The following is a 17,801-nucleotide window of genomic DNA, read 5'->3' as shown; positions in this document are numbered from 1 at the left end:
AAAACCCAGATACTTTTCAGGCTAAAGTATTTAGCTAACTCCTGAATGTTGAATACTTGGAAAATTATGTCGGCCAGCTCTTGAAAATAAGGTGCTACTGTTTGGCACTGGGAACAAAAGGAAGAGACTAAATCTATCACAGCAGTGTTTTGTTTGCTTGTTGGTTTACCTCTGGAAATTCAGTAGCTTGGGATAAAGAGATGGCTGTTGTCTTTACCGTGACCTCCAAACACCCAGAAATGCACAAAACTGAGTGGCACAGGCTTCTTACAGTGCTTGTCTCAGAATGGGTAAACGGCCAATATTCCAGCCCTGGAGAGGAAAGATGAGGTTGATCTGAGCCCCCCTCCATGATGTTGCCCTAAAATCAGTGGAGTCCAGACAATTTACTTCAGCTACAAATCCAATGCCATGTAAAATAATTTAGTTTCTAATATTTCTTAAAGTCCTTGCATGAAAGGCCAAGTCAAAACTTACTTTATTTTTTTTTTCGGGAGACCAAAACACATCCAGTGTTTCTACCACAACATAAATGCTTTAGTTAAGGAGACTATATGACACTTTTGAATGCTGGATTCTTAAGCACTGCTGACTAGGTATTTATTAGGCAACTGTGTGACCTTAACTCACAGAGGACCAGTTATTTTAATGCAAATCCCAGAAAACCAACTTTAAGTAAGAATCAGGATTGGGCTATGATAGGAGTGCTAAGGTTTTTGAATAAAAAGCTTTGTAACAGATGACAGCTATTATTAGGATATTCTTTTACTGTTTGAAGTTTTGTTCCATAAAACATGGGACGAAAATTTTGAAAAATGGAATCTGCTGTTATAATCCTTGGGGATCTCTGTAAGAGATGCTACCATAAAAAAAATAAGCAGCTCACCTTACAAAGTCATTGTATCAAGAAAAAAAATGATCAAAGTTCTTCATGATATTCAATCACTCTTTCCATTTCATATGCCAGAACAAGAAGCAGAGATGACTGATAATTTCTATACTCATTCTTAATAATTCCAAAAGGCAGAAGAACAGATAATAATAATAATAATATATATTCTTGTGCTAAGCTGGTCTTCCTCCCTTGCTTTTTAGATTTGGTCATTGTGCTCTGTCTATTGCAGATAATCTGTCAGGTCAACAATATCAATAGTTTTTATTACAGAAAGCAGATGTTATCAGTGTCCTATCTGTCCATTTAATTAGAAATGTGGTACTGCTGTTTAAGCTTAAGAACAATTTGAGGAAGGAAAAAGAAAAACAACACATTTCAGAGTTCTTAAAGAGACCTATCATTTCCAAAAGGAGAAAGGTGACAATTTCCTTAGGAATGCATACACAAGCTAAGCATATGGTTTATGGCGAACTATAATAATAGTTTAATTGCTATTACATTCTAGTGTGAGGTGACTGCAAATTGGTGTAGCTCAATTTATTTCAGAAGCTGTGTATGCATTTTCATCAGCTGAAATTTGGCTTTTATCAGCCTTTCATGACAGCTGGGGTTCACAGGGCATTACAAAGGGCAAATGAAGCAGAACCGGCCAGACTTCAGACCGTGGGAACAGAGATTCCAGAAGGGGACAGAAGTGAGCATCTCTCCCTCACCCCTTCATTTTGACCAGTTCCTGTCCCACTGGCTGCTCAAGTCCCAATGCCTGGTTGTGTTTGCTGCTTTCCACACTGGCACCTCCATATTGCCTCATGTCACTTAATTGGCTGTGGTCCAAATGCTGCAATTATTTCTGTTAGTGCCCGGTTTATGTTCATTAAGATGTCCTGGTGGAGTTCTTGCAACAGCATGGCTTTTAGTCTTGTTGATTTATGCTAGGTTTCATGGATTTTAAGTTCTTTCCTTCCCTTTATCTATATTGAATGCTCCATTCTGATTATTAAGATTCTTAACTAGTGACTTATTTTTTAATTTTATTTTATTTTCATGTGTATTTTATTTTCATGTCTTATGGCCTATGTGTATTTTGCGAACATCTCCAACTCAGAAGGAAGTGTCCTATTAGAGAAACATGTTTGTTGTGCTGTAAACAGAGTTATCTTGTGGCTGTGTTTTCATGCTGAAAGGCAGCCCCAGAAGGGTCCAGTGGCATTATTAGGTGACTTAAAATCTGATGTGGATTTAGATTTAAAAATAATATATTCTGGTGGATTTTAGCTTAGATCATCAACACCCACAGATAAATGTCCAGGAGAAAAAGAACCATTTGAGCTGATGGGCAGGGTTGGTTGACTGCAATAAGAGATTTATATAAACTAACTCTGAATAAAATAGGTTTGAAAACAAGGGAAATGGAGCTGTAGAACAGACTTCAAATGGATGTGAGGCAAAAAAGACCCTCTGAATGAAGAGGTTTTATGATAGCATGATTAATTACCACACAAGATTATTTTGTCTTTTTTAAAAATAAGACAAAATAGACTCAGTGACCTGCGGAATCATTCCCAATCTTGGTTTTTGAGGTATTAGTTTTTTTGTTTAAATATTGTCTGAATCTTTTATCCTCCTAACACCATCACTGAGCTGCAGATATGAAGACTTTCAGTAGTCTGTTTGACAGGTTGAAATAAACCCTGCCGCAGTTACACCACTTTGTGTTAGGTTTGAGTGTTCTAGAAGGAGTAATGGCAATTTCTGAGGCTGGTGGGTTTGAGTGTGTTTTAAATATTGGTGAAGTAACTTGAAAGCATCCAGATATTTAGAAGACACCATAAAGGTTTTCATCAGCTCAAGGACATAAAGTGAAAAGTTAAGTTTTTGCCTGGTTTTGTGCTTTAGGCTACAGGGTAGGTGAGAGGAACAATTTTGGGTATGCTCTTTTGGTTGGCTCAGTGCTGGGCTTGGCAACATCTGCAGGCTCAAGTAAAAGGTGGAAGCAAACTAAGCCCTGTCCAGAGGGAGGCTCTCACAAAAACGCATTTGAGCCAGCATTAATTATGCCATCATTTGTTAGGAGCCAGATGGGTTTACAGTGGAATGGTGTTTGAGTTATAGAATATGATACCCTCGCACCTATTTCTCCAAGTTATATTTTTTTCTTATGTGAGTAAATAATGAGTATTGGAAAAATCTAGATGAAATCCTGGACCTGTTGAAGTTTATGAGAGCTCGGCATTTACCTTTAGAGAGATTAGGATAGTTCTCATTTTTCTGGTGCAAGACACCCTTTGTTTTAGTTGTGTGTGGATCTGTGCAGTTACAACTTTGAAAAAAAAGAGGTAAGCTGAACAATGTTTTGGTTGTTTGGTAATTTTTTGCCTTGGTCTCTGACTGGAACAATTCCTGAGGCAAAGCTGTTCCTGTGATTGGCATTAGTGTTGTGCTGGGACTGCAAACAGAAGGAATTACACTGTATGGTATTTGGTAACATCAGATCCAGAATACTGAATGTGGTCATCCAGGCTGTCTGCAACCAGTTCCTCCTGCAGAGGGAGCAGGCCCAGACAGAAAGGTGGGTACCATCCCTCAGAGAGGTAAAAGCAGGAGAGCGTTGGCATCACACATGCACAGATGCACTTCAGCACTTGTGCAGAAATATTATTTTTGGGTATTAAGAAAAAGCCATAATATAGCACTGCAACAAGCAGGTTAAACTATTTCTAGCTCTCAACAGGCTGACAGATACAGTTATTCCCCCAGGCCCTCACCATTAGTTTGTCTCTTAAAGGCAAGTGTTTCCTTTGGTTTATGACCCCAGGGAAGGGGTCCGCCAATTTTAGAGAGAAGTCTAAGGCGAGAAAGAGGAAAAAATATGGCTTAGGTGTTGCTTTGCAAATAATCTTATCGGAATTCTGGAGTGGGGTTTAAGTGGAACTCAAGTATGCTACCAGGTGATTGCAGTCTACATTAAAAAAAACAATCTCTTTTCTATGCCTTACTTACACAGGTATTTACATTCAGAAAGTCTCATCACCCCATCATGGTTTTTACAGCATGTATTTGCAAATACAGTATTCTTTATGTAGCTGTTGTTAACATCAGAAGCTCTAAAGTTGTCAGAAGAAATTCTGCATTGTCTAGCAAAACCAGGAGATAGTCCTTCCATATTTCTGTTTAAAACTATAAAATTAAAAAATTTAGAAATTAAGAAAAAACACCTCACCTGGGGAAAAATCCTTGTTGCTTGAAAAGAAAACACACATAAAAAGAAGTCTTAAATGTTTCTTCAAAAATTGACATTTTCTTCCATTGTTTCCTTTAAAAAAAATTCAAAAAGAAAAGCTTCAGCAATGTGTTTCTGACTGAATAGGGAGCTCTGCTACCATAGGTACATTCTGCTATGACAGATATTTCTTCTTATTTTTCCCCAGATTTTAATAGTTTAAATAATATGGCTAAGGATTAGCTATACTGTAACTTTTCCATGACTACCATATGTGTGCCACTTGCAAACTGCGTTAACACAGTGTTCTTTAAAGAGTCTATCTGAAGACTGCAAAAGCAAAGAAAATTCTGCTCCTGCAAAACTGTCACTTCATCCGTAACTCGTATTGTTACACTGAGGTAGAAGCAGAGTTTTCAGAACCATGTGTGATCCTGCATGCCATATGCATTGTATAATATCCAAGCACAACGGGTGGTTTTTACAGCTGATGGAGAAAAGAAATGTAAAGTAAAGCAGACTGTCAGTTTCTGTGTTTATTTTGGAAAAAGGAAATGTATTACAGAAATCAAATTATTTGTTGCTTGACATTACCACAGATAGACATGTCACTCTGTTTTTTCCTCATAGTCTTGTGTATCTGTGTCTGCCCACGGGAAACCGAAAGCTGAAGACCATTAGCCATTCATTTCAGTGGCTCGGAATTAACATGCTTTTTAAGTGAACATAGTCATTTTAAATGCAGCTTGATCAAAATACTGCTATTAATTTACAGTCTCAAAAGAGAGTCTGAACTCATCTGGCATGTCTTTGAAGGAGGCAAACTGGGAGAAAAAAAACAGTGTTTTCAGTGCTAACAGCAGAAATGGGACTAATTACTGAAATAATGACATTAGTTCTGTTGTGCTAGTAAAATCTACTTCAGATTTAATATCACAGGACAAGAGCAGAAAAATTTCAAACAATCTGCACATCTCAGACAAAATATTTTTAGCTACTTGAGAATAAATGTTTTCTTTTCATTTAAGTGTCATCTCTCATCTTCAATATCTTTCACATTAAAATATGTATATTCTATCTGATACTTACCAGAATGAATTGCAGGTACAAAGTGTTGGGCTTCAAGGGCAGCCAAGGAACACTTAAGACTCCTCGTGCAGAGGCACAAATCCAGTAAGAGTCTCTGGCAGGTTTCTATCCCCTTCTCTGAGCCTGCAGTCACCCTCCACTGGTGTCAGCTCTCCACCACACATGGAGGCAGATTGCAGGCTGTTCAGGCTTACCCTGGCAGCTAGTGAGCAGAATGGACATTTCTGGCAGCAACAATACAAGGACTGTTTTCTTATACTTTTCATCAGCTAGGAGAGCTCCACGTTAAAAACTAAAACTTAATAATCGTTGTGTTTGGGGCTTTTTTGGAGAGTTTACCCTGAGTTAGTATATTTTTAATATAACTAGATTCCTTGTTCTGAGGGACTTGTTAAAGGCTCTGTGAAAGCCGAATTGACTATTTCAGTGCATGCCCTCACTGCCATCCTGCTGATACATTCATTCTGGAAGATGTGAGGGATGTGACTTTCTTGTACAGAATTGTACAAAATACTGGTAATCAATCGTAATATCTTTTCCAAGAGTTTTCTTTTTTAATTCTCTCTCATTGTTTCATCTAGTTTGGCTGGTGTTAAAATTAGTGGCTGAGTATTTCTTGTTCCTAAATTCTCACCTGAAACAACTTTATGTACTGGACATGAAAATTACGAATTCCCAAATCTAAGATTATTGGAAATACTTAACTATGTCCTTGTAAAGCTGTCAAAAATAAAGGTGCAGAAACAGTAATCATGGTATTAGGATTAATGAAATATGAATTATTAAACTACATTTTTTTTCCTGAGTTTGTCTTGTCGAGAACGTCATGTGTTTTCAATGTTATTAGGACTTCATAATCTAGCTCTGCAAAACTTAGAAAATGACATCCATCTTCTTTCTGAAACATTTTTGTCTACATCTTTTAAGAAAATGTCCATATCATTGATAATTCATTTTTGTAATTGTGTCTGCCATTTAATATGAACATCAAAATTTTGCTGACTGGATATAATTTCCTGCCATTTTCAACATACAAAGAGGCGTTGGTAGAACTACCAAATAAAATGGACTCTGGATTAGATTCTTCTAACCCGAGCTTAAATACATATCTGTATCCAAAGAACTAAAGTTCAGATACAAAATGATCTTTTGTGAAGAAGGCACAGATGGGGAAAATGTAGGCCAGTATTACTGTCCATACACGAAGCCTCTCTGGTTCTATAACCAGGGTCCAAACAAACCACACACATGACCACTGGTGTTGGGCAGAGGGGGATGTTGGGGGCACAACACTGGTAGAGTGGATCGATGTGCTGATGTAGTACCTTGGAGGAGAGACCATGAGACCTCATCTATGTTGGTTTCTTCACCATCACACTGCAAATAGCCAGGCATTCCTCCAACCCAGTACCTGAGAATCCAACGTACTCTCAGGAATGCAAAGGGAAAATCCTTGTGTCAGACTGGAGTACCAATTCCACTTTCCAAATTAATTCTCTTTCCCATGCAATGTTGAGTTACTTTAACTTCATGCAGTTTAAATTTATTTCCTTCCATCGGTATAGATAATGTCGGGGAGATATTGCACCATACATCTGCGTCTTTGCAGCCTGGGGATATTGTAGGGTAAGCATCTGATTGCATTCTGCAAAGGGACTTTCTTATGTTGTTATCCCAAATCATCCTTCAAGGCACCACCAGGATCTCTTTCAGCTGAACTAGAACTGAAATGAATAATCCAGTGTGTGTGGGTAGAGAAAGTGAGAGAAAAAGGAAATATTAGGATAAATATGCCAATGACTAAGGGCCCAAAGGGCCCTGCCACCAAAGAATTGTAAAAGCTTGTAGAGCTCCTCTGGTCTAAAGTACAATAACATGCCTGCTATTTATTCCTTGCTATTAGTTCACACCAGAAGCTACTACAACACCTCTTTGAGAGGCGCTGAGTTGATGGGCCTAGTGATCTCAAGGCAACTCATGTTACAAACACAGGGCATTAAAATGTTTCTTGGCAGAATTTTTTATAGATCTCCTGTTCTGAAGTCTGACTCACTAATTTGACATCCATGGATAAAATTTTAGGAAAGCCTGTCTTTTGGATTAGTTCCTCTTTTTACTGATTCCTTTACAATTTTTTATGATCAAACCCGTCTTTTGATCCTACTTCAAGATTCATGTTCAAAACAATCTTTTACATACTGACAGAATATTTTTCTTAACTCCATTTAATACAATTTTCATGACTTGTAATGCTATAAAATAATTTATTGTTCATTATCATATCTATTAGGAACTGTCAGGCCATACTATGCTTGGATAAATACCTAGAGATATAGATTGTCTAATGCACAAGGCCTAACTTTCTGATCTTGCAAATTATTTCCCATTTTCTTATTTCACAAGTGCAGATGCAATTGGCACTTGGGGGGTTAGAAGGAGAGTATGTATGAGTGGCTTTCAAGAACCATGGACACTTTGGTAGCCACAGCTGAACCTAGTGCTAGCTTATCCAAAGCTCATGGGCTTTAGATTTGAATTCTACACAAGCAAAGCAAGTCTAGTTGTGAAATTTAGAAACAGATTTCAAAATGGTCTCTGTTACTCTGCTGCATCTGGGTTTGCACTAAAAATTGTCTAGAATAAATATGGAATGAAGAAAGGAGAACAAATACCAGTAAATGTGTAAAATTAATACATGGTTAGAGTAAAGTATAGATATTGTGTGTTTCTAGCTCTTCGAACTAGGTGGTATTTGGGGTTCAGTTCAGAACATAAGTATATCTTGGGCTTCTGGGTTTTAAAATCATTGTTTAACTGAAGCCATGAAGTCTCATTGATCTCAATACAGGAAGTAATTAATCTTGATTCATCTTACTGTTCTTGGTAGTTGTGAAGAAGTCCTTCTGATCATGTCCTAAGAAAACCAACAGAGTCTTTTCCGCCTGAGTCTTCTCACACAGAAGTGAAAATCATGAAAATGGGGTGCTAATTTTATGACCAAGAGATACAAATAGAGTAACTACTGCTAGTGCTTTTACCTGTGATGACCAGAGAATTGTAGCCTGCCCATTTGCTTTCCAAGTGCAATGAACAAGGTAGGAGCCACCTATATCATGCCTTGAGCTTTTAATTGCTTTAATCCACCCTCTGATGAAACATAGACATCTCTCAAGATGATAATAGGGTTGGACCAAGATAAATTTGGTCTGAAACATTTATGAGAAATGCTTGCACGCTCAGTACTATAGTGTGAATCTAAACCAGCCATGCACTGAATTCAGAGGAGGCAGTCCCCATCCGACCAGATGCTGGAGATGCAAAGCTTTTCTTTATGTTACAGTTCAGAGCCCTGGTTACTGTAGCCACAGGATATCTACCATAAATTAGAATACCAATTACATCCATGTACTCTTCATATCTGAGAAAATAGGTTGGTTTAAATATATTTATTATTCTATATGTGCTGTATTAGGACATAACAATTCTCTGCAACACTTCCAGAGTATTTGCTCAATAGACATCGAGCTGTAGAGGTTATTGAAAACACTGTTGAAACATAAATCAGACAAGAGTAGAGAGATTTGTGATGGCTTTGGGACAAAAAGTTTAGAGGAGAAATAATATTTTCATAGGTGTGGCCCTTTGATGTTCTCTCTATTACAGGATGAAAGACTTGGACTTTGTTCTCAGGTTTGATTTCTCACTCCATAACTTTTTCAGAAGAATATGCACAATATTCCCCTCTAGATAAGATACATAAAACAAGGATAAAAAAATACATATTATTTGAAGATGTGAAAGAAATAGTATGTTTTTGTTCTAAATTACTTAGTTACAAAGTAGTTAGTAATTTCTGTGTGTATTCTTTCTATAGTGAATTATTTGATGGATATATGACTGAAAGACATCAAAGTTAGTTTTGGGAATTTCTTATCTGTTGCATATCAGTGCACATTATACCTTAATGTGGCATCAGATAAAAGTTTCAGTACTCTCTTAGGTGAATGGAAAAGGGAAATGAATGCGTGTATTCCCTTAGAACATATTGCTGTATGTATCCATTAAGTTTATCTAGACAGTTTTCAAAAGGCCTAGTTGTATTGTCAGTTGTCCACTGATGATTATAGTCAGATCAATGAATTTTAATAATTTTGTATTGTTTCACATTTCCTAAATCAAGTTTCAGTTGAGCATCATGACTAAAGACCATGAAATGTGAAACTCCATGTCTCAGGACATGGAAGTAAGTTTTGTTTGAAAACTTTTAAAAGCAGGCAGGTGGCAAAGGATCTTAGAGTATATATTAGTAGATATATTCTAATATTTCTATATATTAGAAATTCCAAGTCAGCACTGAATGGGCTGGTCTGTATCAGCAAATGCATTACTGCTAAAAGATATTAGTTCAGGTCCTGAAAGCAGTATCAAGAGCAAATTTACAAGGGGAGGAACTCTTGACCCCTTAACACTCGCTGGTGTTATACTCATTGCCAATAATGTAATGCACTACAGATGTGTGTTGTGCTCGGTCACAAACCAATTCCATGCAGCTGGCACCACAGCAAGCAAAATAGCACGCTGCTGTCCCAGTTAGTGCTATGAGTTCTAGAGCTCATTAGTTCAAAGCTCTCAGATACCACTTCTGTTTCTGCACAGTCCTCCACCTCATGCTACCAGTATGCTTAACATTCTCTCATGTGGATTTGGGCTCGTAAACCACTGTGCAGTATTTAAAAAATGTATTCAAGACAAACAAATCTTTGTGAAATACCATGATTGATTTTTTAATTATTATTTTATTTCTAACTGTTGGCCACCAAATAAAAATTTCTGTAAAAATGGGTGACCAGTCCCACATTCTTCTCTCTTGAAGGCTTCATTATTTTTTTTTTTTTTTCCCAAACGCCTCTGACATCCACATGTAGATCTTGATAAATTCATAATTAACTTGGGTTTACTTTAAAGCTAAGTATGTGTCTGGTACTTCATTGAGCAGGATGTCTGAATGGCATAGAGCTGTGAAAGGAGAAAGGTACTCCTGTTTATTTTCTGAGTGATAAATTGATTCTAACAGATGTTTATGAACTTGGACAAGTCAGAGAAAACCACAAAAAGTTGTCCTTTAGCATTTGACCAATTTTGAGGCAAGATAGGTGGATAGGATATGTGGATAAGGTAGGTTCCTGTGACATACAGAGAAGGTTGGACATAATTTAGGCCAGGGTTGACAAAGTAGCTCTACGAAGTTTGATTTAAGATCCTACAATGACTGACTCCGTTAGGAGAAGCAAATATTTTTGTACATAACTAGATCAAGCAGCTCCAACACATTTCTTTTGTGAATGATGCTGAACTATAGAGGCAATATTTCAAATATAAGAATGTTTTTTTGTATACTGATTATTTTTAATCTAACAGTATAATTTGTTTTCCAATTTGCGCATTTTCTTCTTGCATTCTTCATCACCCATTGCAATATTTAGGTAAAATGAGCAAAGGAAGAAGGGCAGGTCTGAGCTCAGCTCAGTTTCAGCATTTAAAAATCTCTAGATTGCCCAGCTATTCTCAATCTCTGTGACAGGCCAGACAAATCTTCATATCTTGACATATTTGGGAACGTGGGGAAGTCCAGATTCATGTGTTGTAAGCTTGTGTTGAGGTATCAAAGACTTGCATGGGGCTTCTTCATCTATCTTTTACATTCATTGTATAAAACATCACACAATATTTTCAAAATCCTTTTGCATTGAGCTCTGGTTTTGATTTCTTCTGCAAATTCATGAAGGGATGTTGAGTGAGATCTTTTGGAATGTTTGAGAGGAATAGCTACTCAAAATACCAGTAATTAGATTATATTTCATATGTCATGAATTAATTTATCTAGGAAAACAATATCTAAAATAAAACTCCCGCATAGCTCAGAAAAACGTTGTCCTCTTGCCAGCTTTCTATGTGTCTTTTTGCAGCCATATGAATTGTAACATCAAAATCTCAGTGCAAAGTAGTCAGTATAACTTTAAAAGCAAACAAATCCAAAGTGTGCTAGAACTCTCATTGAATCCAGTTATTTGCAGGCAGAAATGAGTGGTCTGCTTATGTCTAAAGGACAGCCATAGCTATTATCAGTCTTAGCACATCTCCAGCAAGTGAGCTGTTATGCTTTTGGATGAAAAATATCTGCTTAGTCTGCAAAGACTCTGTGGCCCATTTCACAAGACCAAAATTGCATCTCAGGTCCTATCCTGATTCTCACTTCGGTCAGTGTACTCTTAATGCCTGAAAGCCATGAGGTTTACACAGAGTAAACTATTCTTCCCCTCTCCCATGCTACTGTGTTCCATTGCACTGCTGTGTTTCACCATGCTTTCATCTACTCAGCTGAAATTATTCTAGTTTTGCCATTGGATTTATAAAGATTTCAAATGGAGTAGGTCTACAGGACTAAAAAAAAAAAAAGTTTCATTAATGTAGCCATAAAGTTTTACACAGAAATATCGTTAACATGGCTGTCCAAGTTAATTATTTTAAAAGCTTTACTGACTGGGAGTTAGGTGCTTGGAGTTGAAAGCCAAGGTTTCTCACACTTCCCCAAGCACATCAGCCCCTAGGAATAGAATACTGCAGCATTTATTTTCAGCTTCTGCGTGGTGGTGAACTGAAGTGCCGAGTTCTGCAGGTCCTCCTGTGATAGCAGGAGCTAATGAAGCTGCTCTGCTTTAAAGAGCTTCTTAATCTATGTTAATACAGTGAAGATTATTATAGAAGCAATAATAATCATAGAGAAATTGATAATGACTAGAAATCAATGTCTGGCTTGTTAATTATAAAGCTTTTACTATAAAAAGAAATCATTTAGCAACTGCAATTAACCAGTTAGGAAGAATTTTTTATTAGAAACTTCATAGAGTGGGTCTTGTGGTTTTTAATGTACTGGCTGAACTATTTTTAGTCTATGTCCCTTCCCTATTTTGATGCTTGGGATGCAAAACCAGACGAAGATGAAAATTTACATCTTTTTGTCCCAACATAACAGAAGAACTTTTCTTTCATGTGCAGTCATTCACCAAGACACATGGGTTGCACCCTCTCTGCTTTGCAAAGGTACATGCACAGAACTCATGTACAACAGGCGTGCTTTTCCTTCATGGGGATGTAGGGTCTAGCATCACTGAAGACCCAACAGAAGGGGTGCAAGTGGCAGCCAAGCTCTCCAGCCTCCCAGAAAATAAATCAAAGTAAACGGAGGCTGCTGCACAGCCAGCTTGTGTAAAGATGTTTAAATTAATTTTGGTGGGTTTTTCCTTCCTTGTTGGTGAAGCAAGAACCAGCTGTTGTTATGCTTCAGTCACAAAAAAAGGGCTGAGTGCCCAGAAGTTGATCTATTTTTTTCCCAGCTACGCTATTTGGTCTACTAAAAGATATTCTCTGTCTTTCAGTTTTCTCTTTAAAAAGTTATGACTGTTTCTGCTACAAACACAAAATGCTGGTCAGATATACTCGATTTCTCTAATGTACATATTGTTTTAATCATATCTAGGTTCCTTTTCCAAATTTTTAAAAGTTTTTTTTTTATATTGTTTAGCCTGGAATATTTCAGTTTTGACATGGCATTTACATAAAATAAGATGAAACACAGAACTGTTGCTTTAGATTTGGCTCTTTGAGTGTACTAAAATCTCCAGGCTAACAAAACTGGACTGGTCATAGCATTGTTCAGCTGAAAATGTCTAAATGGGTCTCAAGTCAACTGATCTCCTATAGCATTTTTTCGTCATTTTGAATTGTTATGGTGCTTTCTCCCCTAACTCTGCATTCTGGGTTAGTTAGAAGCTGGATCCAAGCTTGCCTAAAGTTTTAGTTTGTTCCTGAATAATCTGTGAGAACTTGATGGAGATTGGAGCTATGCAAGGAATGCCTGTCAGGCACTGACATCCAAGGTTTGAAAGCCCAGTTTCTCTAACAAACAGGGGTCTTGAACAGAGGCTGAATGTATCATACCATAAACCCTGCTGAATTAGATACTATACATGATATATAGCACTCCCACAGAGCATCCAGTCATTATTATAGCTGCAAAGTTTTGGACTTTGTAGGCTTCACTTCTGACTGCATTTCACAGTGGCAATAAAAAATGCTTCTGCTGAGCTCCTGTAGAGTTGTGATGGGGTACAAACTCTTTTGCATTCTGACTGAAGCTGTTAATGCAACCTCGTTATCTCTGCCTTAGAGTTTGAAAATGCAATTTGACTGCACATCTTTAGGTTGATTGTTTTTGCTTGCAAATCTAATGAACTTTGCAGCCCACTTCCCAATCGAACTTCAAGGTTTAGAAATACCTGTGTATGCTATCCAGCAAACACTGGACTTGTATCCCTTTAGGGCTCCCTGCTTAATAATGTAACGGTCATGTTGCAGCACCTAAAAATAAAGACAATTTGCACCATGGAACAAAGCTCTATTAATAAAAGCCCATGTATTTAATCTAAAATTTCCAGGTGCTTTATGACTCATTAATATTTTGTTTGTTTGTTTGTTTGTTTGTTTGTTTTTTCTGGAGCAGCTGGTCACTTTTATTTACCCAGGGATTCATATAAGGAATTGCTGTAAGTGTCAAAACTTAGTTTTCTGATAGATAAATGGAAGAGAGAATCTATGAGATTCACACACACACATACACAAAAAAAAAAAAAAAAAAGGCTATATGTGTGTAGGAGTTTGATTAAAAAATGTAATGCTAAAAGGATTCTTGTTTATTGATTGCAGATATGAGAAATGTTTGTGAAAAAATGAGAACCTGCATGTAACATGTCTGGGATTTCTTTTTCATCTGTAACATGAAATTCACATTAAGTCTGACAAAAGGTGCATGAAACTCTTTTTATTACTGACACTTTTTTACAGAAAAAGAATATAAAAAAATCCAATAAGAAAAGCATGTGTATCAATGTGACAATTTCTATCTCATGCATTAAAAAGGAGAAAAATATTTGCCTATTCCTTTGGGCTCTTAGCATTTGGTGTTCTGTTGTTTGGGTTTTTTCATAATTAAGGATTGGCTATATAATTACAGGTATTCTATTTTAACGATACCATACCATTAATACTTATTAATATATTCCTATTTCAATTATTTTCCTCAAGCTAGAGTATATTTCTAAGTATAACTATTTGTCCCTGCATTAATCAGGTATTTAGAATAAGTGGCTAAAATAAATCTTCTACGTAACATCAAAAAAGTATGTATTCATACATTTGTTCAGTAAGGATATTTAGCCTTCGGAGAATGGGAATCTGACACACCTCTGTTTTCTACAAAATATTTGAAAGTATTAAGCTGATAACAATACCAAGCTGAATTTTGGTTCCTTCTCAGACTTCCGTTTCAGACAGTTATAATGTGCTATTTGATTTGTCTCAATTTTTATTTCATTATTTTTTGTAATCTGAAAACCAAACCAACACAGAACAAAATCCTAAGTGATCATGAGACTGATGATACTGGTAGTATTCCTAACTTATAGTCTTTTCAGTGAAAAAAAGCTTAGTGTTTGTACCTTTTTTTCCTCAGATGCTGCTTCAAATACAGCATTCAGATAGCCTAGTGTTTCTGATTAATTTGGAGCTGTGGTAGATTATACAAACTGTATGATGGCATGCTTGTTGGGATGCTCACTATCAAAATATTCTGCAGGACTCTGATTGGAAAAAAAATGGTAGGAAATTATTAAAATTGTTTCAAATCATGCATCTTTCAGAAAACTCCGAAGCTTCTCTGGGTAGATCTCAGAAACTTAAAGAATATTTTGTACCAGTTTTCAGGGAGGATTCTTCTATAAAACATGGGGGCAAAAGCAAAGTAACTACTGGGAATGAAGGCCTAAAACAGAACTGCATTAATCTGGTTTGGAAGTGAATAAGATATTATTAGGTTAGGGAGACTAGATAATTTCCATCCCCAAATTGTACAGGAAATGGTGCGTGACAAAGCAGGTCCAGTAGAAATAAGTTTTTATAAACTATTTGAGCCAACAGTAGTACCATCTGATTGGAAAACAGCAAATGTAATATTCATACTGGGAAGGATTACGAAGGTATAATGCCAGCATTATTAGCTTTGAAGATTTTCCCTATCTCTGGCCAAACTATAAATCTACTTTGGACCAGAGTAGGAGAAAGCCTGCCAGCAGAGAACAACAGTAGAACCTAATGGGACTAAAGGGACCATCTTTCAAAAGAGAAGTCATCTGAGACCCAGATCCTCTTCAGGGAAAAGGAATCTGAAAAAGCTACAGCCATCACCCATCAGGATATAACAAGACTTTATAAATTAGTTTTTTTAAAAACCTGCTTTTTGTTTCTTAATAAATTTATCTCTATTACATTAATTTTTTGAAAGAAAGAAAAAAAAAAAAACAAAAAAACAAAAAATCACACCCCTCTTAGATTTTGGAGGATTGCTTTGCCACTTTATATAGGTACTAAAGCTACCCAAAAGAAGAACCAGATGTATGCAGACTCTTTCAGTCAGGCAGAATAATAACAAAAACCGCAGACTGCAGTAGCCCAAACCATCTTCTTCACAGAGGAGAGCCATGATCATGGCTGCCCCAGGCACACATGCAGAGACAGGAAAGGAATCAGTGGTGAAAGGATACCCACTGCCTCGACGGTGCTGAGACATGCCAGCTTTCTACTGTGCTGTGGCAGGTGTGCTTAGAAGACATTCTGTGACTCTGGCTTCATGGATGTTATGACACACAAGAGGAAGGATGACTTAGGAATCAGGCACTGAAAAAGTGCCAGGCAAAGGCATATGAGATTCTCCTCTATTGCTTCCTTTGGAAAAGTGCAGATGTTATTGAGGGTAGTGGCTGCACTGAGGGATTTTCTGATATACATGTGCTGATATAATCCTCTCTGTGGATATCCTTATTCTGCTGTAGGAGTCTCCACCTGGAATCTTACCTGCTGATATAACTCCTAGACAAGACCATAGTTCGTAATATGCCCCAGTTATCCATCTATGAAATGAAAATTATGGCACCGCTATCCCTCACTGAGATGTCATTAGGATTAAATGCATTATAGATTGTGAGGCACTCAGGTATTGTAATGTAGTCCTAGAAGTATGATAAGATGCAGAGGAGAAAAAAATGTGTGCCTCTGTAAATCATAGCTCTAGCAGTGGCATGTCAAACTCATGGGATGCAATCACTTCAGCTCGGATTGAGTCTTGGTCATTAGTTGTCCAGTTCATGTCAGATCTTTTCATGAGATTTTTTCCAGCTCCGAATTATTCTCCAGAGTTTGGACGGTGGGGGAGTAGGACAGAAACAAAATTGGAATTGGCTTCCACTTGTATCTGATACTTTTATTTTAATTCCTAAAGAGAGTGAAGGAGAAAGTAGAACTCCCTGTTAAATGGGTAGAAACTGTAAAAATTTGACAAAGCAAAACGGTGCTCTAAGGACAAATTTAAGTCTTGGTGACTAAAGGGTTTCTGGTCCTTTGGATGCTGTAGCGAAAAGTTTAACACGGGAACTCCAGTAATTCAAGATGCATAAGTTTGGAAGAGATACCATAGACCACAGAGATAACAGTGTGTATCCCTGGGGGCCCTGACTGAGCAGGCCACTAACAGATCCAGAAGATAGTGAATGCCACCATTCTGAATGTAACAACATTGGATGAAAGGGAAAAATATTTCATATTCTTTTGATGAGTTGAGAAAACAGCTCAGAACCTCAGGATCTGAGGGGCCAGACAAAGAAAGGAGGGAAGGGTTGAAGGAGAAATAAATTTGAGTGCAGAATAGACAGAGGAGGTCAGATGATTAACCTCTTATATAGAGTTCTCCAAAAGCAAAGGAGTGTTGCTATATGCAAAGCCCCCACTATAACATACAACTCATTTACCCCTAATTTTCTCCCTCTTCCCTAAGAAACCTTAGTTTCATAACTCAGTTTGGAGGCAGATCAGATGAACTGTGAAGATGCTGGCTGGTGGGCACTGATTTTTGGGAAGTGGTTGTTCAACTCTGCCTTGATGCTGCAGATTGAAGCATGGTGTGACAGGGGTGTTGTTTTATCACCTTGGGATATGTACTCCAGCAGCCCACTTCTAGCAATGGGTGCAAAAAAGGCTTCTTCAAAACATGCAAATCCTAGCGAGTAGGATCATGTGGCCCCTGTGGAAGATGAGTGCACAGTTATAATCTGAAGTACAAACTTAAAACTGGGCTTATTAGAGACAGATGAGAAAGCAGTAGTAAATATGACTTTCATATAGCTGACTCTTCTCCGCTGGTGTTACTCCATGGAACTTCACCTGAATTTGAGACTTTCCCTTTGTTTTAAGGTTTGGGGGTGGTTAAGGATGTGCTAGTTGAATTTGATTTAAAATGTTTTAACATTTTGAGCAACAGCTATAAGTGAAAAGAAAAATCTGTGAGGCACTGGCAAAACAGGAGAATATAAACAAACTGTCCTTTGCTCTGTCCAGGGGTCTTGGTGAAGCAAAAGATGCAAACTCACGCTGCAGAGGAGACCTAAATATTTACAATCTTCTGGTCCATCCTTCAAGTCTTATTTTCTTTGG

Source organism: Nesoenas mayeri (genome assembly GCF_963082525.1).
Source record: "Nesoenas mayeri genome assembly, chromosome: 1".
NCBI lineage: Eukaryota > Metazoa > Chordata > Aves > Columbiformes > Columbidae > Nesoenas > Nesoenas mayeri.
This window is presented reverse-complemented; position numbering follows the sequence as displayed.